Raw genomic sequence first — 25552 nt, 5'->3', positions numbered from 1 at the left:
AGCAATATAGCCAATATTTTATAATAACTATAAACGGAATATAACCCTTAAAAATTTTGAATCACTATGTTGTACACCTGAAACTTACCTATAATACTGTACATCAAATATACCTCAATGAAATAAATAAATAAGGTTGTTTTAATTCTTAAGATCTCATTTAATGGCTAAAGACTGAATTTTGTAGAAAGCACCTCACCTTACAAAAATATTAAATCTTAACAGTCATACATCACTGGAAATCATGAAAAGAACATCTCTGAAGAACTTCTACACCAGGGTTTCTCAGCCCTGGCACTACTGATAATTCTTTGCTGCAGGAGACATCGCGGGCACAGCAGGATGTCCATGGGCCCCTACCCTGTACTCACTAGATCCCAGTAGCACTCCCCAACCACCCCCAGCAAATTTCCAGACACTGCCAAGTGTCCCCTGGGGGACAAAACTGCCATCCCCCTCCCCCAGTTGAGAATGACTATCTTAGCCCAAATGGTCTTTCCATATTATTGACATAACCAAGGAAACAGGGATAAAATTCTATTGTTTGAACTGCTCACTTAAAAACTGACCCAAATTACATCCTCTAGGGAAACTGAAAGCAAAACAGATACTTACACACACACACACACACACACACACACAGAGAGGTGAGGTTTTGAACCATGACATCAAGAAACGCTGACATTTCCTTTGGAGAGTCTGAATCTAAACGCAAGAATCTTTGGAAGGGCTGCTCACACACCGGGTGAGGGAACTCATCATCAAGCCTCTCTTCTTCTACAGGATGAAGTTTCCCCCTGTGTCGGCCAAGGCCCTCTGAGGCACACATGAGAACATGGGCTTGTGGAGCTGTTCTCACACATGTACCACTGGGTGGAAGCACAGAGGTGGCTGAATGCAGGCAGCTCCCTGGCACCTCTTCGGCCCCCCCTGCTCATCAGCCAGGAGCAGCCAGCAGATGACTAGGCAGTACTGGCTCCAGGCCCCCGCGCATCGCATCCCCGAGGAGGGCTGTATGCAGCCCAGGGGTGAGACCCTCCTCGAGGGGCTTCCAGCAGCCCAGAATCCATGGACCAGGGGCAGTGACAGTCTCACGTGGGCTTTCTCTCTACCTGTCATTGCTGTTACGCTCACTGCTCTCTATAAAAAAGTTAGTAAGTCTTACTTTAAATCACTGGAGACATTATAGTATCAGATTCCCACATCAGTTTACCACAGAGTTTTGAGGTTTTAACTTTTTCCTCGCATCTTAAAAGAGCATTCACACACACAGCAAGCACCCAGTGAGTCTCTCAACCTTCCAAATGAACCCCGGGTGTGACTGGTGATGGTGGTACCTAGCTCAAAGTTTTTTAATAAGCTCAAAAGTGGTTGCCAATTACCTAAATTACCTAAATCAAAAGGCACCAGATATACATGGAGAACAAGTAGTCCCTTAAGGGCCAAAAGAAAAGAAAACTGAAGATAAGTAGTTAAGGGATTAAAGATGTGTCAATCTCAACACAGACTCTGCTCTGCCCAAGGAAGGTCAAAATCTCTCCTCGTGCCTCTCTAAGTGCAGAGGTATGTAAGGGGGCCTTGGGAACACTGGCACGTTTTCTTGTCCCAGAGGGTGAGTTTTGATACACAGGAGGATGTTTTAGTGGTTTGTAACATTAGAACACATATTATATAGGAAAATGCAAAATTCACATGAATTTCAGATAAAAAAGAGACCATGAAAACACCACATGGAGAATAGGCTGCTTTAGAATGCTGCACCTCGGCCCTCTTTTGTGACGCGTGGTACATGTCACAGGTCCGCTCTTCTGTCACTGAGGGGCCTCATGGTGGAGATTCTGGGACACGCTGATACTCATCATCCACCACTGCGCACCGAAAACAGCCCAAGTGTTTTCCTAGCCTGGGTCAGTCATGGATCACAGGAATCCGACGAACACACCAGAGAACCCAAGGTTCTAAACCTCCAGAGAGAAAAATCAGTAAAATGGGGAGGGAGAGCTGCTTATAAAGGCACATAAGTTAACATACTGTTTCTCTGAATGTTCAGCCGATTGTTTTAGCCAATTTCATAGGGTCACCTCCTCCAAGCCAAGAATGTGTTTGGGGCTTCCTTGGTGGCGCAGTGGTGAAGAATCCGCCTGCCAATGCAGGAGACACAGGTTCGAGCCCTGGTCCATGAAAATCCCACATGCTACGGAGCAACTAAGCCCGTGAGCCACAACTACTGAGCCTGTGCTCCAGAGGCCGTAAGCCACAACTACTGAGACTGCGTGCTACAACTACTGAAGCCCATGCACCTAGAGGCCATGCTCCGCAACAAGAGAAGCTACTGCGATGAGAAGCCCATGTACCGCAACGAAGAGTAGCCCCCCGTTCGCCGCAACTAAAGAAAGCCCGCACGCAGCAACAAAGACCCAACGCAGCCAAAAATAAATAAATTAATTAATTTAATTTTAAAAAAAGAATTATATTTGTGCATGTTTCTGTGGTACATGCAGTGGTCATCAGACACTTCCCAAATGACAGGACAGGCTGAGAGAGATGGAGGCTAACCAGCTCCAGGGTTCAGGCCCTTCACCATCACAGGGCCCGGCCCCAGGGCTCCCCCCAGGCACACAACACCTGCGGAGACTCCATCAGTCAGAAGCGCACAGGTTTCTCGTGCCCAACAAGAATCCCCTTCCTCTAGAAAGGCTGCCTTCTGACACACCTTCTCCTGTTGGCTTGAAATGTTATTAAATAGGTGCTTTAAAAATAAACTTCCATGTTTTCTATTTCCAGGACTAATTCCTAAGCTTTCTGCCAGCAGGGACCATGTTATATGCAGATTTTTACTCTGCTGTGATCTCTAGCCCAGATACATGCACAGAGTAAGTGATGGATACCCGGCTGCAGATTCAATTTACTTCTGATTTGTAGAAGATATTGAATTATCTGAAGAATAAAGTCTGGCATACCAAATGTAAAGGTGCTGGGAAAACAAAGGAACCAAATGGGGGAAAGTATAAACCCATAAATGGCAGAATTACAAGAGCATTAATAGCTGTATCTGTTGGGTGCCTGGTAACTCTGCCAGGAGTTTCATATACATACTCACATATTAATATGATATATACTGACTCCCCATAACCACCTGTAAGCTGAGTCCCTGCAGCTCCACGATCCCTTACCCCAACCAAAGCTAGATGTGTTTCAGAGTTCAGAACTGTTTGGATTTTAGAAAGAAAATATTGCATATATTATATATTACATAACACTCCCAGTGAAGTCTGGGACAGCAGCCACAAGAAAACACATTAACTAACAGTCTGCAGTGAAATACAGGAATATTCATACCAAGTGGAATAAAGATTATGAAAAGCATCAAAACAGTTCAGGCCAGGTTTTGGCACCAAACCTATAACAAAACCATTCCATTTTCAGAGGCTCTGTGGCTTCAGAATTGTGGCTGAGAAACTAGGCACCCACATTATCGTCCTCACCGTATGTGCAGGGGCCCGACGCTCAGGAAGGTCAAGTGACTTGCTCAAGTTCACTCTCTGCACCAAAGCCTGTCCATCACCTGAACACCCTGCTGAGAAGCACCCTGGGACTCAGCAGGTGTGAGGGAGGGCCTGTGATCCTGCATTTCCAAGGACAGGAATCATCCTTGGGGGAGAGAGAAGTGTGCTCCTTCTACTAAACCACAGGCTCTCAGCCCTGATGAGGGCACATCAGCGTGATATCCAGGAAATCTGATTTCTGGAGCCTTAACTGACTGAAATAGTCTGAAGTAAGGCCCCCAGCTTTTGTGCTTCTTTCTAATAATTCTAATGTACAGCTGGGATTCAGAGTCACTGACATGAAACCATTAAGAGAAAAGAGAAGAAAGCATTAACAACAGAAGCCTCTGAGAAGGCAGCCTGCAGCTCAGTCAGGAGTTCCACTTCAGAGTGCCCACTCCATCAGAGAGTCTCAGAGGCTTCCAGTAACGACCAGGAAATGTTATTAAGTTCCTCAGGGATGGAATACCTCAACCGTGCCAGGTTCTGTGGGTCACAAGCATTCTTCCCTCCTTTGAAACCAATGAAATCCGAGACATACCACACTAAAGGCCGAGTCCTATGGGGCAACCACACATCAATTCAGAATCAAGAAGTACTGCTGCCCGCCTGCCAGCAGGAACCGTTGGCAGAAGAGGATGAGAAAAGAAGCTGTCACGCTTAGGCTGCTGCTACACTACGGGTATGAACTCGTGAACTGAGCGCACATGCCAGTCAAACAGTGGACTTTAAATTAAGCTCACGGGGCTTCCCTGGTGGCACAGTGGTTGAGAGTCCGCCTGCCGATGCAGGGGACACGGGTTCGTGCCCCGGTCCGGGAAGATCCCACGTGCCGCAGAGCGGCTAGGCCCGTGAGCCATGGCCGCTGAGCCTGTGCGTCCGGAGCCTGTGCTCCGCAACGGGGGAGGCCACAGCAGTGAGAGGCCCGCGTACCGCAAAAAAAAAAAAAAAATTACGCTCACGAACCCTCAGACTGAAAGGGACATCAGTGGTCCTGCAGCCTGCTTCTCCCACGGACAGGTGTCTGCCAGCTTCTTCTGAACACACCCGTCATGAGGAGGACCCTGAACAGCGTTCCACGACACTAGGCTGCCCCCAAAGCCTCCTCAGACCTAACTCCATTTCCCAAATGCCAAGTTAGCCATCGTCTTCCACACCCAGGCTTGGGTCACTTCCGATATGACACGTACATATGCCAGCCCGGTCACCACCCTGATGTCAGGTCTCTTCAGAGGCTCATTTGGTAAAGGTCCTCGTGAAACTAAACAAGACTCCTATTCTGATCCAAGTATTAGCTTACTAACTTCTTGACTCATCCTGTAATTTTCCCCCTTTTATTTTTGTTCTACTGCTTTTCAGGCCATACAGAGAGCATCAGGGATGCCTCCTCAGTTTCAAAGAGGGGTGGCCATCACCCACGTTTCAACAGGTCAGGCGGCAGCTGCCCAGTGCCTTGGGGGCACAGCCCCACTCCAGCAGAGGTGGGACTGCCACGCTAGTGAGTCCAGAAGGCAGAGCATCAAACCAAAGAGGATTATTCTCAAGTCTTAAGATTGAACGGAATTTGCCTTGCTACACTTGGACACGCTTGGGGCCTGTCACACTTCCTTCTTTCCTATTCCTCTCTTTTCAAAGGGGAATATCTATCCTATGCCTCTCCCAACATTATATGTTGGAAGCACATAACCTACCTGGTTTCATAGGTTCACAGGTGGAGAGGAATTCTGCCTCAAGATGGATCACACTGCCAGTCTCACCCACATCTTATTTAGATGATATGTAGATGAGACCTTGGACTTTACTTCAGAGGTGATACTGTAGTTAAGATTTTTGTGGCTGTTGGAACGGAATGAATGTATTTTGCATGTGAGAAGGACATGAATTATGGGGTCCAAAGCACAATGCTATGACTAAATTGTGCCCCCTCAAAATTCGTATGTTGCAACTCTAACTCCTAATATGATAGTATTTGGAGATGGGCCTTTGGGAAATAATTAGGGGCCTAATAAGAGGAGAAACCAGAGGGACTTCCCTGGTGGCACAGTGGTTAAGAATCCACCTGTCAATGCAGGGGAGATGGGTTCAAGTCCTGGTCCGGGAAGATCCCACATGCCATGGAGCAACTAAGCCCATGCACCACAACTACTGAGCCTGCGCTCTAGAGCCTGTGAGCCACAACTACTGAGCCTACGAACCACAACTACTGAAGCCCGCACACCTAGAGCCCATGCTCTGCAACAAGAGAAGCCACCACAATGAGAAGCCCACGCACCGCAATGAAGAGTAGCCTCTGTTTGCTACAACTAGAGAAAGCCCGCATGCAGCAACGAACACCCAACACAGCCATAAATAAATAAATAAATAAACAAATAACTAACTAAATAAATAAATAAAGTTTATTTTTTAAAAAGGGTGGGTGGGGGGAGAAACCAGAGAGCTTGCTTCCTGTTTCTCTCTCCCTCTAACATGTGAGGACACAGTGAAAAGGTGACAACCTACAAACCAGGAACAAAACGTTCACCTGGAAACTGAACTGCTTGGCACCTTAATCTTGGACCTTCAGCCTCCAGAACTGTGAGAAATAAGTTCCTGTTGTTTAAGCCACACAATCTGTGAGATTTTGTTAGGACAGCCTGAGCTAATACATGCCTCTTTCATAAAGCATACATCCCAGGTTGAAATGAGCAGTCTGAATTTCTTGAGAACACAGAGAGTGTCTCAGTATTTATACACACACACATACACATATACACACTTACACACACACACACCCCTAGCATGTAACAGCATGACTGGCATCCATGAAGTGCTTTATAAAAGTTTGCTGACTCCACTGGAAAGTAGGCAGAGAGGGAACCTACCTCAACACAATAAAGGCCATATATGACAAACCCACAGCTACCACTATACACATGGTGAAAAGCTGAAAGCATTTCCTCTAAGATCAGGAACAAGACAAGGATGCCCACTCTCATCACTTTTATTTAACATAGTTTTGGAAGTCCTAGCCATAGCAATCAGAGATGAAAAAGAAATAAAAGGAATCCAAATTGGAAAAGAAGAAGTAAAACTGTCACTATTTGCAGATGACATGATACTATACATAGAAAATCCTAAAGACACCACCAAAAAACTACTAGAGCTCATGAATGAATTTAGTAAAGTTGCAGGATACAAAATGAACATACAGAAATCTGCTGCATTTCCATACATTAACAACAAAAGATCAGAAAGAGAAAGTAAGGAAACAACCCCATTTACCATTGCATCAAAAAGAATAAAATACCTAGAAATAAACCTACCTAAGGAGGCGAAAGACCTTTACTCCAAAAACTGTAAGATACTGATGAAAGAAATTGAAGATAACACAACAGATGGAAAGATATATTGTGTTCTCGGATTGGAAGAATCAATATTGTTAAAATGACTGTACTACCCAAGGCAATCTATGGATTCAATGCAATCCCTATCAAATTACCAATGGCATTTTTCACAGAACTAGAACAAAAAATTTTCTTTTAATTTGCGTGGAAACACAAAAGACCCCGAATAGCCAAAGCAATATTGAGAAAGAAAAATAGAACTAGAGGAACCAGGCTCCCTGACTTCAGACTATACTACAAAGCTACAGTAATCAAAACAGTATGATACTGGCTCAAAAAGAGATCTATAGGGCCTCCCTGGTGGCGCAGTGGTTGAGAGTCCGCCTGCCGATGCAGGGGATACGGGTTCGTGCCCCGGTCTGGGAGGATCCCATATGCCGCGGAGCGGCTGGGCCCGTGAGCCATGGCCGCTGGGCCTGCGCGTCCGGAGCCTGTGCTCCGCAGCGGGAGAGGCCACAACAGTGAGAGGCCCGCATACCACAAAAAGAAAAAAAAAAAAAAGAGATCTATAGACCAACTGAACAGGATAGAGAGACCAGAAATAAACCCACGCACCTGTGGTCAATTAATCTACAACAAAGGAGGCAAGGATAGACAATGGAAAAAAGAGAGTCTCTTCAATAAAGGGTGCTGGGAAAACTAGACAGCTACATGTAAAAGAATAAAATTAGAACACTTCCTAACACCACACACAAAAATAAACTCAAAATGGATTAAAAACCTAAATGTAAGACCAGATACTATAAAACTCCTACAGGAAAACATACGTAGAACACTCTCTGACATAAATCCCAGCAAGATCCTTTTAGATCTGTCTCCTAGAGTAACGGAAATAAAAACAAACAAAAAGTGGTACCTAATTAAACTTAAAAGTTTTTTCACAGCAAAGGAAACCATAAACAAAACGAAAAGACAACCTACAGACTGGGAGAAAATATTTGCAAACAATGCGACCAACAAGAGATTAATTTCCAAAATATACAAACAGCCCATACAGCTCAATATCAAAAAAACAAACAACTCAATCAAAAAATGGGCAGATGACCTAGACATTTCTCCAGAGAAGACATACAGATGGCCAACAAGCATGAGAAAAAATGCTCAGCATTGCTAATTGAGAAATGTATATCAAAACCACAATGAGGTACCGCCTCACACCAGTCAAAATGGCCATCGTCAAAAAGTCTACAAATAATAAATGCTGGAGAGGGTGTGGAGTAAAAGGAACCCTTCTGCACTGTTGGTGGGAATGTAAATTGGTGCAGCCACTATGGAGAACAGTATGGAGGATCCTTAAAAAATTAAAAATAGAGTTGCCATATGATCCTGCAATCCCATTCCTGGGCATATATTCAGAGAAAACTATAATTCGAAAAGATACATGCGGGACTTCCCTGGTGGTCCACTGGTTAAGAATCTGCCTTCCAATGCAGAGTAGGTGGGTTCGATCCCTGCTTGGGGAGCTAAGATCCCACATGCTGTGGGGCAACTAAGCCTGCGCGCCGCAACTACTGAGCCTGCATGCCACAACTAGAGAGAAGCCTGTGTGCTGCAACGAAGAGCCTGCCCACTGCAACTAGAGATCCTGTGTGCCACAACTAAGACCCAACACAGCCAAAATAAATAAATAAATAAATGAAAAGATACATGCACCGTAATATTCGTAGCAGCACTATTTACAATAGCCAAGACATGGAAGCAACCTAAATGTCCATCAACAGATGAATGGATAAGAAAAATGTGGTATATATATATATATATATATATATATATATATATATATATACACACATACACACACACACACACACAATGGAATACTACTCAGCCATAAAAAAGAATGAAATAATGCCATTTGCAGCAACATGGATGGACCTAGAGATTATCATACTAAGTGAAGTAAGCAAGACAGAGAAAGATAAATATCATATGATATCGTTTATCTGTGGAATCTAAAAAAAAAAGATACAAATGAACTTATTTACAAAACAGAAACAGACCCACAGACATAGAAAACAAACTTACGGTTACCAAAGGGGAAAGGAGGAAGGAGGGATAAATTAGGAGGCTGGGATTAACACATACACACTACTATATATAAAATAGATAGGACTTCCCTGGTGGCACAATGGTTAAGAATCTGCCTGCCAATGCAGGAGACACGGGGTCCATCCCTGGTCCGGGAAGATCCCACATGCCACGGAGCAACTAAGCCTGTGTGCCACAACTACTGAGCCTGCACTCTAGAGCCCGTGTGCCGCAACTACTGAAGCCCAAGCACCTAGAGCCCGTGCTCCGCAACAAGAGTAGCCCCTGCTCGCCACAACTAGAGAAAGCCGACGCACAGCAACGAAGACCCAATGCAGCCCAAAATTAATTAACTAATTAATTTTAAAAATGAATAAAAAACCCAACAAGAACCTACTGTATAGCACATGGAACCATACTCATTATTTTGTAATAACCTATAAGGGAAAAATATACATATGTATATGTAAATAAATGAATCACTGTGCTATACACCTGAAACTAACATGACATAAATCAACATCAATAAATTTTTTTTTTAAAGTTTGCTGAACTAAACAAAATTTGGTCAGTGTTCATTTAAATGTTGTTTTTCCTTATACACTTCACACGCCCAAACACACACACACACACATACACACACACACACACACACACAAACTGAGCACTAAACTCAGCCAGGCACCCAGTAGATAAACATGTGCTGAAATGGTGAACGTTTGCTGGACATATCCTCTATTTTCTCTTCCCTGGGCTGAAAAATGTCTGTTCCTTTAGCCTTAAATACCATATTTCATTTTTCTGGTGAATTCATTTTTTAAGGCTTACTATTTTATTTTCACAACAACCACAACACTACTATTCCCGTCTACCATTAAAGGAAACAGGGGTTTCAAAGGTTAAGTAAGTTGCCGGAGGCCGCAAAGACTAGTGGGTCTAGCTCGCGGGTCCCTACGCCTACCTGAATCTTGTCCTGCTACAGCAGGTCTTCTACTGGTGGGAGGCCACTATCCCCCCACCCCCACCAATCCAGCCCCTGGCCCGCCAACAGTGGTCTCCATGTAATTTAGAAACTTTTACATCTGCAGTGTTATACTTAGAAAAACAGAATGTCAAAACTTTAAGAGCTCTTATCTTTCATTGTGAATGCCACTGCCCTCCTGACCCCCATCCTCCCTGCCTTGGTTACCAGCCTTCCCAGTCCTCAAGTCTCACTACCCTTCTTTAGACCCTGTGCTAGTCACCCCTGGGCCACAGTCACCACATTCTGGTAGAGAAAATCCTGAAGGTGATAGTGAATGAAAAAGGTAAGTAGTATCAAAAGAAGCATCCCCCAAAACCTGCAGAGAGCAATTACTTTCTCCCTGATGAAACGGCAAAGGCCAGAAAATTTTTGGAATTCATAGAAAGGACAGAATAAGAAATGGGCACCCCATACCAAAAAAAAAATTGTGTGTGTGTGTGTGTGTGTGTGTGTACACATAAAGTTTCACATAAAACTTTACTATAAGAGACCTCAGACCATCTAGGCCAGATGTTCTTACAACAGGCCCGAAGGGAGGGGGTCCAGGAGCTCCCAGGACTCCCTGAAATTCCATGCATGAGTCAGTCAGTCCAGCATATCAACCATGAAAAGTGGCTGACTCTCTTCATTCACATCTACTTTGGACAGAAAGTTAGATGCCCAGGAGTGATGGGTATCTGGGAACAAAGGCAAGCCACGTTTGGGAAACACAGAGCTGGGCAGCTCCTGCTGGGCGCCTCTGGGCCCGGAGCCCTCAGGGCAGCACTGTGTGAGCGGGGCTCTCTGCGCTGGGCGCAGGCAAAGGGCGCACGTGGGACATAGCTCTGCCCCCTCCACCATATTAACCCCGATACCTGGCGGCTCCACTGGAACAAAGATGCAGATTCCTTGTTCATTATTTAATTCCACACCCTCAGTCCCCTCTGACCTCATCACATTTGCTGCCACTCAAATAGTGTCGCAACAATCTGCTGAGATAGGCGGAGAAAGTAGATTTACAGAAAATGAGATTTCCGATTGAACCAGTGCATACACACATTTTGCACATGCTGTCAAATTATCCCACCCTTTTATACACAAACAGCTCCAACTTTATTCTATTACATCTCTAGGGGATTTACTAGAATGATCTAGGGTGAAAAAAGGAAATTTAGGATATATAAGCTTACTAATATATTCTCAATGAAACTTTAAGAACAGAGAGAACTACAATACTCTTCAAAGTGAAAGTGAAGTTTTCAAATAATTTTTTAAATGAACTAATAGGAAGGGAAAATTTATGGACTCAAAGTTATACTTGAAAAACTCCTGGCAAATAGATGATCAAGGATGCCTGATTAAATAAAGCACACATTTTATACAGACAATTACCACTTTATGAATGGGTATATTCCAAAAGTTTATTCATGAATTCTTGGTTCAGAATACAGAATGCACTTTCTCACAGAAAATGGGTAACACACAACAGTTGGTGTTTCCATTTTAGCCCACAACAGCCTCTCGTAAAAAGTATATACAATATGTATATTGCTGACAGTACTGTGGAATCTAACCACCATACATGTCGTGGATTAAAGACAGTCTCAGATTCCTTGACACTCCTCTTATCAAGAGGTAGGCTCTATGCCCCCTCTGCTTAATCTGGGAGTACTCTGTGGGTTCTTCGATTAACAGAACACAGCAAGAGTAATGCTACACTGGGACTTCCCTTGGTGGTGCAGTGGATAAGACTCCGCGCTCCCAATGCAGGGGGCCCGGGTTTGATCCCTGGTCGGGAACTAGATCCCACAGGCATGCCACAACTAAGGAGCCTGCCTGCCGCAACTAAGAAGCCCACGTGCTACAACTAAGGAGCCTGCCTGCCGCAACTAAGACCCAGCACAACCAAATAAATAAATATTAAAGAAAAAGAGAGTAATGATACACCGATTTGTCAAATAAATATTAAAGAAAAAGAAAGAGTAATGCTACACCGATTTGTCATCCCCACTTACTCTCCTAGAGCAATCACTCTAGGAGTCTTCAGCTGACATGTAAGAAGTCCAACCACCCGAGCAGAGAGGCCACATGATGAGGCCCTGACACTACATGGAAAGTGAGGAACCACTAAGCCTGGCCTTCCAACCATCCAAGCATGTGAGTATAGCCATTTTGGACCCTCCAGACCAGACCAGAGGGCAGATAAATACCAGTGAGTGCCCTCAGTTAATGCCACATAGAGCAGAAGAATCATCCAGCTGAGCCCTGCCTGAACAACCCACAGAACCATACTATCTAATAACAAATTACTGTTTTAGGTCACAGACGCTTAGGATGGTTTGTTACTCAGCACTCATTATCTGGAACAATCTGTGGCTTTTTCAGGAAATGACAGAAGCTCCAGCACTGGCATCAGGAATAGAACCCCTTCCTCCATTTTCCACTGGTGGACACAGAGTTATGGTGGTGATGTCAGCCAGGATTTTCCTAGGTATTAGCCATCGGGGCAGCCTCATGTAAGAAAGCAAGGAGGTATGTGGTATGATCATCACTGAAGAGTTGTCCTGTCTGCTTCAAAACCCTCCTAGAATTTTCTATACACTACTGAGGACAGGTTTCAAAATTCTGAAGAAACACAATGTACAGTCAAAATGCAGTTGGTACCTTGATACCAAAGTCAGACAAAGATACAAGAAAGGAAAACTAAAGACCAATATCCCATATGAACATAGATGCAAAAATTCTCAACAAAATATCAAACCAAATCCAACAACACATTAAAAGGACTCTGCACCATGATGAAGTGAGATATATTCCAGGAAAGCAAGGGAGGTTCAACATACAAAAATCAATTAATGAAACACACCACATTAATAGAAGGAGGAAAAAAACACATGATCATATCAATAGACACACAGAAAGCATATGACAAAATTCAACAACCTTTCATCACAAAACAATCAGTAAACTAGGAATTTAAGGGAACTTCCTTAACATGACAAAGGTCATTTATTTTTTTAAAGCCACACATAACTTCATAATCACACTGGAAAGCTTTCCCCTAAGATTAGGAACAAGACAAAGATGTCTGCTTTCACCACTGCTATTCAACACTGCAGTAGAAGTCCTAGCCAGAGCAATTAAGCAAGAAAAAGAAATAAAAGGCACCAACATTGGAAAGAAACATACTATCACTATTTGCCAATGACATGGTTCTATATATAGAAAATCCCATGGAAAACTAATAGAGGTAATAACTAAATTCAGCAAGATTGCAGGGTATATGATCAACACACAAGAATCAATTGTGTTTTTATACACCAGCAATGAACAATTCAAAAAGAAAATTAAGGAAACAATTCCATTTATAATAGCATCCAAAAGAATAAAATACCCAGGTATAAATTTAACCAAGGAGGTAAAAAATTTATATACTGAACCTAAAAAATCTTGCTGAAAGAAATTAAAGGTGTTGGACTTCCCTGGCGGCACAGCGGTTAAGAATCCGCCTGCCAATGCAGGGGACGCAGGTTCGAGCCCTGGTCTGGGAAGATCCCACATGCCGCAGGGCAACTAAACCCATGTGCCACAACTACTGAGTCTGCACTCTAGAGCCCGCGAGCCACAACTGCTGAGCCTGTGAACCACAACTACTGAAGCCCACATGCCTAGAGCCCGTGCTCCACAACAAGAGAAGCCACTGCAATGTGAAGCCCACACATCACAATGAAGAGCAGCCCCCACTCGCTGAAACTAGAGAAAGCCCACGTGCAGCAATGAAGACCCAACGCAACCAAAAATTAATTAATTAATTAATTTAAAAAAAGAAATTAAAGGTGTAAATAAATAGAAAGACATCCCATAGTCATGAATTGGAAGACTCAGCACTACATGGCAATTCCCCAAAGCAGATTCAATGCAATCCCTGTCAAAATTCCAATGACCTTTTTACAGAAAGAGAAAAATTGATCCTCAAATTAATATGGAGCTACAAGAGGTGCCAAGTAGCCAAAGCAATACTGAAGAAAAAAATAAAGTTGGAAGACTCACACTTCTCAAACGTACTACGTCAAAACTTTCTACAAAGCTATGATAATCAAAACAGTGTGCTACTGGCAGAAGGACAGGCATATAGACCAATGGAATAGAACTGAGAGTCCAGAAATAAATTCAAACACCCACGGCTAATTTATTTCCAACAAAGGTGCCAATACCATCCAACGGGGAAAGAAGAGTCTCTTCAACCAATGGTGCTGGGACAAATGAATAATCAAATGCAAAAGAATGAAGTGGGACTCCTACCTCATTCCAAATACAAAAATTAACTCAAAATGGACCAAAGATCTAAATGTAAGAGCTGGAACTATAAAATATAGGGGTAAATCTTCATGACCTTGGATTTGGCAATGGATTCTCAGGTTTGATACCAAAAGCACAAGGAACAAAAACAACAAAATTATATAAAAACTTTTGTGCATCAAAGGACACTATCAAGAATGTGAAAAAACAACCTACAGAATGGGAAAAAAATATTTGTCAGTCATATATCTATTAAGGGTTTAATACCCAAAATATATAGAGAACTCTTACAACTCAACAAACACGTCAAAAAAAAAAGACAAACAACCCAACTAAAACATGGGCAAAGGACTTGAAGGGACATTGTTCCAAAAAAGATGTACAATGAAAAGATGTTCAATATCACTGGTCGGTCGCTAAGGAAAGACCAAACGACAATGAGATACCATTTTATATCCATTAAAATAGCTTTAATCAAGACAAAACAGGGCTTCCCTGGTGGTGCAGTGGTTGAGAATCTGCCTGCCAATGCAGGGGACACGGGTTCGAGCCCTGGTCTGGGAAGATCCCACATGCCGCGGAGCAACTAGCCCCGTGAGCCACAATTACTGAGCCTGCGCGTCTGGAGCCTGTGCTCAGCAACAAGAGAGGCTGCGATAGTGAGAGGCCCGCGCACCGCGATGAGGAGGGGCCCCCACTTGCCACAACTAGAGAAAGCCCTCGCACAGAAACGAAGACCCAACACAGCCATAAATAAATAAATAAAAATAAATAAAAATAAAAAAATAATAAAAAAAAGACAAAACAAAATAAATGTTGGCAAAGATGTGCAGAAATTGGAACCCTCGTACATTGCAGGTGGGAACAAGTTAGACACAGAATGACCATATGACCCAGCAATTCCACTCCTAGGTATATCACCCAAGAGAAATGAAAACACTGTGTCTACATACAAACTTGTAAACATTATTCATAATAGCCAAAAGGTAAAAACGATCCAAATGTCCAACAGTGGATGAATGGATAAATAGTGATATATACAAACAATGGAATATTATTCGGCCACAAAAAGGAACAAACTACTGATACATGCTACCACTTGGATGTACCTCAAAAACATTATGCTAAGTGAAAGAAGCTAGACACAAAAGGTCACGGACTGTATGATCCCTTTTATATGATATACTCAGAACAGGCAAATCTATAGCAACAAAATGCAGATTAGACATTATCAGATTAGAAGAAAGGGGGGATGGGGAATGATTACTTAATGGGTACAGATATTTTTACAGGGTGATGAAAAAGTTTTGAAACTAGAGCGAGCTGGTGGTTGCAGAAAATTATGAATACACTACATGCCACTGAACTATATGCTTTAAAATAGTGAACTGAACGTTATGCGAATTTTGCCTCAATAAAAGAAAATCTGGTTGGACTGTAGTTTACTGATTGATTGATTCATACAAATACTTGAGTATCTAACGTACTCCAGGCACTCTCCTGGTAACCGGGTTAAGGTGTTGAAAAAAAATGTTCTGCTATGAATTAAGAAAGCAAGGTTAAGAGACTAGAGAGCGACAGCATGGGCTATTTCAACTAGGGTGTTCAGGGAAAACCTGCTAGAAGAGGTGATGTTTGAACAGAGATTGGAATGAATTTAAGAATATTATTCTGCTAAATAATGGGAAAAAATGTACTAAAATGTAATTTTTAATTTATCAAAAATCATACGTAAAATTTGTTTTTCTAAAAAAGTGAGGGCCTATCTATAGACACTTATTCCTTTTTTTGCAAATACACAGTGATTTTTAGTTTCCAGATATTTTATTCTTTGTTACAAATAATTTCTTGACAGCCCAATAATGTGCTTCTTCTACCCTTACTTGTCCTCCAGGGCCAGGCCACACTCCCAAGAGAGCCCATCATTCACTTTGCTAACAAGGCACGTTCTCCCTTTAGGGAATTGCTCAGGAAAGGAAAGAGGGAAAGGAATGACCACTCATGCTATGCTAGGTTCTCACATTCACTCACATTCTCACTTTCGGTCCTCACAACTACCTTTTCATAGAGGAGAAAAGGATAAGGAACTTGCTATCATAGTTATAGCTAAAGGAAGGACCAGAATTCAAATCGGGTCTGACTTCAGACCCATACTCCTTTCATGCATAAATTCCTCTAAGATGGCCTAAGTACATCTTAAGCCAGACTGTGAAAATACGATGAAGTGACCCTGTCCTTAAGAAGCTCGTCATCTCAACACTAGAGACCCACCCAAGATGCAGCAGAACATCACTCAACCTGGAGAAGGCAGGGCAGGCTTCTCCAGAAACTTGAGGCCCTTGCTCTCTCTCCCATGCCACTGCCTTGACCCCAAAAGGTCTAACCGGGTGTAAGAACAAAGAAAACCTCTATCACTCTAGGAACCTGACCTTGAGGCCTTAGTGTCCAGCTGTGTCCCCTTACTTGCAGCCCTCCCTGGAGCAGGTACAGATGGCTATGAAACAAGCCCTCTCACCTCAGTCCAGCCATCACGACCCTTCCTGGGTCCATGTTCAAAACTTTACAGTGGTTCTAGCAGAAGAGCCATGTAAAATCTTCTCCAAAATAGCCAGTGACATCATTTCCCTGCTAACTGTGGAGGAGGCTTCACTGCCTTTAACTCGTATTCCCATAAGCAATCCGCAGTTATAATTAAATTCCAGATGAATGGGTGGAAAGCTGCCTATGCTGGCTGTAACTAGCTCTCTACAGAGTGACCAGGCCTCCGGGACTTGTTCACCACTAACGAGCTAATATTTGTAAAACCCTGTAAAAATATAATGACTAAGTTCTATCATTATTACTAGACTACCGGTTTAAATGTAAATTAAGAGAGAGAAAGGGGAAAGAAAACACATTAGAAAATCAAGTTTGGGACCTTTCCTCGGCGAGAACCACAGGGTAAAGAACGCCTTAACTGAACTTATTAAATGATGTGGAATGAAGTGTTGCTGCTCTAAGAAAACTCAAAACAGAGAGAAGAAATGGAGTACCACCTGGAAAAGGAAGTCGATACAGGCAAAACAGATGTTGGAGGAAAGGAAAGGCCTCATGAAAAATACATGCTGGGGCTTCCCTGGTGGCGCAGTGGTTGGGAGTCCACCTGCCGATGCAGAGGACGCAGGTTCGGGCCCCGGTCCGGGAGGGTCCCACGTGCCGCGGAGCGGCTGGGCCTGTGAGCCGTGGCTGCTAAGCCTGTGCGTCCGGAGCCTGTGCTCCACAGCGTGAGAGGCCCGCGTACCGCAAAAAAAAAAAAAAAAAATATATATATATATATATATATATATATATATATGCTGGAAAAATACACAGTGTCTTTTAAAAAGCACTATATAGCAGCAAAACTAAAACATCTAGAATCTGAAAGCAAAACTAAAAAGTCTAGAATAAAAACAAAATCTAAAACTGGATTGTAGTTCAGCTTAAACTGACCACAGAGCACAGTGATGAAAACACGAACTCTATAATAGAGTCCAACAGGCCCGATGCTCTTCCTTTTCCTCATCTGTAAAATGGGGATGATTCTCCCCCCAAATGTTAGGCTGGCACCAAGGCGGTACCCCAAGGCAGCCAGTTCCCTTCTCCGGAGCCCTGTCCCCTGAACGGCAGCCACAGGGAGCCTCTGCAGGTTCTCAGGCCCTCGGACACACTCCTTCCTTCTGCTCACGCTCACCCTCCCTTGGAAAACACCTCCGCGCTCCCACAGCGCCTCTGCCCTACCATCATGGCGCCCACCACACCGTGCTGTAACCAAATAGTTCTTCGGGCTCACTCATCTCACAGAAGCTCCTTGAGGGTAGTGATCATACGGCATCTTACTTTACTTTTTAGCTTTGGCAACTAGCATAGCTCCTGGGTACGTTCTCAAAAAAATGTGTGTTGATTAAATAATTTTCAATTATCCCAAGTTGGAATTAGAGGCCAAGCAGCTTCCCTGGGGCCAATCTTGGAAAAATGAAGACTGCAAGGGGGAAAAAAAAAACCCAAAAAACACTACTCTGGGTGAACAGTCCCTGCTTTGCCAGATAATGATCTGACTTGGGAGAGTTACTTACGCAAACACTCTGAGCCTCAGCTGCCTCCCATATAAAAAGAGGGAACTCAACTAGAAAATCTCTACAGTCCACACCGAGAGCTGACATGTTATGTTTATATTCTAAGATCTTAACGCTCTTACTCCATTACATCTCAACCCTCTATTACTATGAAAATTGACATCAGTAGAAGGCTTTCTTGCCCATTTCATTCATAAGAAGCAACTCTGCACATGGTGCTATTCATCCCATTTTACAGATGGATAAACCAACTCAGAGAGGCCCAGCAGCCTGCCCAGGGTTGTTCTGCTAGTGTGTACAGAGGGCAGGACTGGGATTCAGATCTTTAAAGCTGGTGCCTTCCACCATGCCCACACTTCTCAAGTGACGGGGTGGACAGCCCCAAAGACACATGTTAGGAATGCCAGGGGACCCCACACAGATCCTAGGGAAGCCAAGGATGAACACAATGCATCTTTTGGAGAATCGAATGTACTCAATAACTGGGGGGGACATATTACTCAGTACAATGTAAAAGTCCTATTCAATTTTAAGATAAAACTTTAATGGGCTTAGACTCCTATCAAGGGTTTGAGACATAGTGTACTAAAACCTTGCCATGCCCTTTCTCACACAGAAAAGGCTTCTGAAACCAAAACACTTAATTTACCCTATAATAACATTTCAAACAGCAGGCTATGCACCCAGGAAAGTTAAAATGTCAAATGAAGCCAGGAAAGTTAAAATGTCAGATGAAGCCTCCCATCTTACAAGCCCCCTAACGCAACAAACCAGGGAGCTAAGCACCATCAGAACAGGGGGTGGGGGGTGGGGGGAGCGGAAGCACAGTCGAGGGAGGGCAGCTCCAGGGCACACCCACCTGCAGACACGTATGCCAAACCACATGGGGACACTGTGTGGGCATCTGACACACCCCTCTTCCTTCCCAAACTTGCAGATTCTGAACACAAACATTGATGGAGCGTCAGTCCACCACGTGCCAGGCCCTGGGGGGGAGTGGGGGCCTGACCAGCACCTCATCCCCTCAAGTGGACGCAGGCCTCCTCCTGGACATTAGCCTTCCAGGGTACAAAGTTAGTCTCTGAAAACCTTCACTATAATTACGACTCCCGGAAGCTAATGTTTTAGTATTTTGATACTACTGTTGTCCTAAAGATGACAATATCCCAATCAGTTAGTCAATTTAGCTTTTCTCTCCACTTAAAGAAACGAAATTTCCAACAAATACGCTTTTGGGTTTTGCCATAGAATCAGTGTTTTAATTGGAAAGGAAATCAGGATATCAGAACAGCAGGCATGATATCTTTCTTGGTAGAATGGCCTCATAAAAGTTACCAAATAACCTCCATTAAGAAAACATGGAGTCGGGAATTCCCTGGCGGTCCAGTGGTTAGGGCTCTGCGCTTTCACTGCCTAGGGCCCAGGGTTCAATTCCTGGTCAGGGAACTAAGATCCCACAAGCCTCGTGTCGAGGCCAAAAAAAAAAAAAAAAAATGGAGTCAAAAACCAGCATGGAGCAAATGCTAGGAAAAAGTAAACCATGAAATGAAATTACAGGGCACTTTTTTATTTCTTGTGAATTAAAGAGATTTAGGTCATTTCAGCATGGATGACACAGCAGTAGATCTGGGGGGAAGGGGCTTTCTAACATTTACACCCCTCCCCTCGCCACCACCTTTTGATACTTTCTACCTACAATGAGAAACATCAGGGACAGCAAAGTGCTGCCGCGCAGGTTGGGGCCCACTGCTACCATGGACCAGGCCCATCGTGGGGCAGACCGCCCGACCCGCTTGAGCCCCTGGTCACAAAGGGCCTGGCGGGCGCCAGAGGACAGCACGGGAAACATCACACCCGGAAACCCACTGAGCAGTAGCATCACCAGGACCGTATCTACTGGCCAGAAGCAACAGGACTGCACGCTGTCAGCTGCCATGCTACCAAAACAAAGCCAGGAGGGGAGAAATCCTCTTCCTGCCATTCTCAGGGCCCTGCACGAGGCCGCAGATGGGCCCATGGCACCTGCCTTCCCAACACTGGGTCTCAACGTCCACTTCCCAGAAGCCTTCCCCGGCTACCCCCGCCAGCCAGGAGCTGTCCTTCCCTTTTCTGAACTTCCACCACACTTCCAGTCCTCTGCACAATCCACTAATGCACTTTAGCCGACACTGTATGCCTTTTCTAGCTTCTTCCTAGTGGGTCTTCACTCTCAGGCTGAGCAGCCAGCTCCCTGAGGGCAGGGTGGTGAAATCTTCATTTTTCCTCACCCTCCCTGGCACAGGCTTCAGTCCTGGTGCTACCTCAGTCAAACAGCCACTGGTTTCTGGCATCTCCTTCACCATGCACAGGGGCCAAGATGCCCCGGACTTCTGCAGACCACGCCCTCAAAGGCAGGTCAGTATCTCCCTCAACTTAGCACGATAACTAGAACACTATGGGAACTCAAGGCACATTCACTGAACATCAAATTAAATGAGAAAAAGACTCCCAAATCCCAGTTAACGATCTACTTATCTCAAAGAATACAGAATTCAGCAAGAGATTCCCACCTGATTTCCGGAGTTGACAGAAACCAACAGTCACCTGCATTTATGACATCTCACCACCTGCCAGCCTCACCCCAACGAGTCTGCATAGGGAGACAAGCAATTCTGGCCCCCAAAAGGTTTTGATGCTTAATGACAAAAAAATCTCACCTTCTCCTTCCTCGACCGGTCAGTCCCCCACCCCTCACAAGGTGTAGAATAGTGCTGTGCAGACCACAGTTAGTAAAGGCCCTCCAAAACGGGAAAGCCATTTTGTATTTTTTAGTTAATTATGAATAATAGATATTACACAAGCACATATGATGTTTTCTGTTTTAAATTGCATTGTCTTCTACCTCCATGAGCTCCTCTGGACCCAAAATCTGCTGCTATGGCACAAGACGCCCCATCCCCATTCACCTCTCTCTACTGCCCTCCTGCCCGCAGGCATCCGGCCCTCTCTCACACTAGCTTCGTTCCTTCTGGCCAGAACTAGTCTAAGCACCATCTCCACATTTAGGCCTCGGCTGCCTCTCCCTGGTCGTCTTCCAAATCCACTGGCCTCACCTCCTTTCTCACTTGGAAGCTCTCTTCCCAGTTTCTCTCTGTATCTGAAGTCAACATTATGACTCTCCTTCCCCAGCAAAAAAGAATAATAATAATAATTTTTCTTCCTCTATAAGCATTTGTAAAGAAGCATGTGGGGGGGGGGGTCCTGATTCCATGGAACTGATGCAGAAGTCTTGGCCATAAGAGGTCTCCTCTGCTCAGTTAATAATTCTTAAATTGACCATTACAAGGAAACTCAGCTATTGCATAACATTTGATAGGATAGATCACTTGCTGTCTGGAGAGTCTTGCTCTACAAAGATGAGAAAATAGAGATGGGCAAATTTAACGCAATTTCCTTTGTTTGCTTGCGCTAGCCTAGACTTGCAACACCACAGTGACAGTTTTTCTTGAAGTACGGCTTTAACATCATAAAAAAGGACTTTCAGAGCGTGATAAATCGTCCTCACCCTTCAGCTTACTAGTACATCTATCCTGACACCGCCCCCCCCCACCCCAAGGCCCTTCTCGCTTTGCACAGTGAACAATTAAAGGGATTCTAGCAGGGCTGTTTACAGAATCAAAATCCCAAACACAGGGGAAAACAGCAAGAAGCAGCTCAGATGTTTCAGTTAAACGAAGGAGTCCCTTCAAGGCACGGACAAGAGTAGGAATATTTTGATGGTATTAACAGAAACAACTGGCCGCTGATACTGCCTGTTTCCAGTGGAATGTCTTTACACCCTTCTTTACAAGGAGTGAGGCCATCTTATTAATTCCAAAATTAATGGATGGCATCCAAGGAAAATAATTGGTCTTCTTCCCCTCACAGAAAAATTCACATGAACGTCTTAAAAAAAAAAAAAAAAAAAAAAAGCTGGAATTCTCCCTGCCAGCTCTCTGCTTTCCTGGCTTCTGCATTGTGACAGCTGGAACAGATGGCGTCTGGGTGAGACACCTTACATCTTAAACCTCATCCCTGATAAGGTCTGATTTTAACTAGTGATGTGGGAATCCCAGGTCTGTCAGGGTTTCTGTCCTGAGTACCTACTCACCAGATTTCCAGTCTCATGTATTTTACAGTTTTCACACTGATAAGGCTTATTTTTGTTTTGGCCAAAGAATTTTTCATGTTGGACTAATTCTCAGTATACATATTGTCACCACACGGTGAAAACACAAGTATTTCCTTTCATTTGAAAAACGAACATACACCATTCTGCCAGACATCCTACATATGATGCAGTCTTTTAAACAGGCCATTTTCAAAGATGTGAAAGGAGAAGATTTTAGCACCAACTGATGGTCCACCTGGTCATTTCTTTAGGTAAGGATTTTATAGACATATACAAGATTACAGAACACAACATTTCCAAAAGCTTCACCAGCAAACGCTAGGGGAAAAAAAAAAATTATGGCTCCTCCTCAGTTGTATGCTGTGAATGTAAATTAAGAAGCAGCGACAACGCTACTCAATACAGCCTTTATGACTCCACAAAAATAAATGAATAAATAACACACACACACACACACACACACACTCCCCATCTCATTCTGAAAACTGATTCACGGCTTAATACGAAAAACATGAAATAAAATTGCTCCCTTCAGACAGGAATAAAGACGCAGACGTAGAGAATGGACTTGAGGACACGGGGAGGGGGAAGGGTAAGCTGGGACGAAGTGAGAGAGAGGCATGGACATACACACACCACCACATGTAAAATAGAGAGCTCGTGGGAAGCAGCCGCAGAGCACAGGGAGATCAGCTCGGTGCTTTGTGACCACCTAGAGGGGTGGGATAGGGAGGGTGGGAGGGAAATGCAAGAGGGAGGGGATATGGGGACATACGTATACGTATAGCTGATTCACTTTGTTATAAAGCAGAAACACAACAATGTAAAGCAATTATACTCCAATACACATGTTAAAAAAAATTGCTTCCTTCAAATGGACAATTATATGAAGGCTTCTTAAATTTCAAAGCACGTCCACAACACACCATCCATTTCCATTTTGCTGCTATGTTTTCAAGTGAAAGGTAAAGAATTTTTTTCCACACGGAATTCTTTCTAAAGGCCTATATATTAAATAGATGTCCCCAACGGGGTGACAGTGAAAACGTGGCAAAGTGTGCAGGAGCAATTAACCAAAGGCGGAATGTGTGCATTTCGCCCCAAACTGGATCCCAGTACTCGCCTGCCTCCGAGGCCACTGCAGCTCTCCGATTATGAATCAGAGGTTCATCTGCAGAGGAATGACTCAGTATAAACTTTTAAATAATGGCTTAAAAAAAAAAAAACACCTAAGCCAGCCCAGGGTGAACACGTTCGGCTATGTAGACACCCGAATCGGTCCGCTCCTAACCCCGCAACACACAGCCTCGCAGGAGATGCTGATTTCTCGTCACCCCGAGGGGGGGGTCACGTTTCCAAGAGGCCTCGGCGCCCCGTTTCCTGAAAAGCTGCGGGAGCCCCGGCCCGCGGGCCCGGCCGGGCCGGAGGACAAAGTTTCCCGAAGTTGAGGCGTCCGGGGGGCGGGCGGGCCCGGGCTGCGGCTGGGGCGAGGCGGCGCCGTACCGGGCACTCGCCGCCGGGCGCCGGGCCTGCGCCGCCCCGGCCCCGCGCCGACCGGCCCCGGGCCCGCCCGTCGCCGAGGGCGCGGGATGGAGCCGCCGGGGATGGAGCCGCCCGCCGCCCGCCACCCGCCACCCGCCGGGCCCCTTACCCGCGTCCGCGCCGCTCGGCCGGCTCAGGGGCGCTGGGCGCGTCCTCCGCCGCGGTCCGCAGCGTCCTGCTCCCCGGGCAGCCCCATGTCGGGGGGCGGGGAAGGGCCGGCGGCCGCCGCCGCCGCCGCCGCCGCCGGCTGGAAAGTCCCTGCTGGGCTGCAACCCGGCTCGCGCACGCGGCGGCCGCGCCGCGCCGCGCTCCCTCGCCCTCACGCTCCCTCTCTCAGGCACTTCCTCTCGCGCGCTGGAAATCCCCGCCGGCCGCTGGAGCGCGCCCCGGCGCGCGCCCGCCCCGCCCCCGCCGCCAGGCCCCGCGCGCGCGCGCGCGTGGGAGCTGCGGGAGCCCGCGAGCGCGGCCGGCCCCACGGGCCGCGGCCCCGCGCGCCCCCGCCCGGCCCGCGCGCCCCCGCCGCCCGTTGCTAAGCCCTCCCGCCCGGCGCCAGTCGGCCGGCCTTAGCAACGGCGCCACGGCGCGGGCGGGGGCGGCCTCGGGCGCCCCCAGCGCCTGCCCGCCGCCGCGCGCCCTCCCGCCCCCCGGCTCCGCGCGGCCCTCACCCCGGGCCTCCACCCCTTTCCGGGTCGAAAAGCCACGCGAGCCTCGTGGGGGTCCGAAAGGTGCAGGTCCCCTCGCAGTCGGGAGCGATGGCGTCACCCGGTTCAGCAGGGCAGCCACTCTCGGTCACACGCACACGGACACACACTCAACACACAGTCTCACACAACTACTCAGACACAGGCTCAGACACACTCAGCCAGCATGCGTTCTTACACACTGTCCCTCACACTCAGACACACATGCTCACAAGACATGCATACTCTCACAGACACATGTTCACACGCCCTCGGAGACACACTTGGTCACAGACACGATCACGTGCTCTCACACTTGTACACGCATTCACACACCCATTATCCCTCACACCCATGCACACGGCACACTCTCACACTTACACACTCGCTCCTACACTCGTTCCCTGTCATCCGCACGAGCAGGTGGTGGAGCTGAAGGAGACTCGAGACATCTGGGCCCTGATCTCCTTCACTAAGCGGGGAGCTGTCTCAACGTTGGTGTGGTTGGCATTTCCTTGCTCCCTGGGGTCCTCCCACACCCAGGAAGTTGTGTCTTGGTCAAGTGCGAAGAGTGTGGCCAGTTTGCCATAAGCTGGCCCGGGGCCCCAGGACAGAGATCCTGCTGCTCCGTGCACCCCTCTCCTCCCTGGACCCCACGCCTTCAGGGGCGTGTGCAGCCTCCAGAGCCAGGGCACTCACTTCTCCAGGGGCCTCGGCCCTCTGCCCCCCAAATCATGAAGGATTCCCCATGGTCCTCTAAGACGGTGTCCATTCCGGCTGGGCCTGGCAAGATGGGGCGCAACGGACGGCCTGTCTCTGCGAGGCTCC

General features: G+C 45.8%; 1 protein-coding gene across 4 annotated transcripts in view; it reads right to left on the bottom strand.

Annotated features, from left to right (window-relative positions):
- Nucleotides 1–24416, bottom strand: part of TRAF3 (TNF receptor associated factor 3) — a 119209-nt gene extending 94793 nt beyond the window's left edge. For all 4 annotated transcript variants that reach the window (XM_081228395.1, XM_081228394.1, XM_081228398.1 and 1 more), the window contains exon 1: nt 24154–24416. The gene's annotated coding sequence lies outside the window, so the exon portion shown is untranslated. The remainder of the gene's footprint in view (nt 1–24153) is intronic.
- Nucleotides 24417–25552: the final 1136 nt, after the last annotated feature.

This window comes from Mesoplodon bidens, assembly GCF_964165515.1.
Source record: "Mesoplodon bidens genome assembly, chromosome: 3".
NCBI classification, from domain to species: domain Eukaryota; kingdom Metazoa; phylum Chordata; class Mammalia; order Artiodactyla; family Ziphiidae; genus Mesoplodon; species Mesoplodon bidens.
This window is presented reverse-complemented; position numbering and strand designations above follow the sequence as displayed.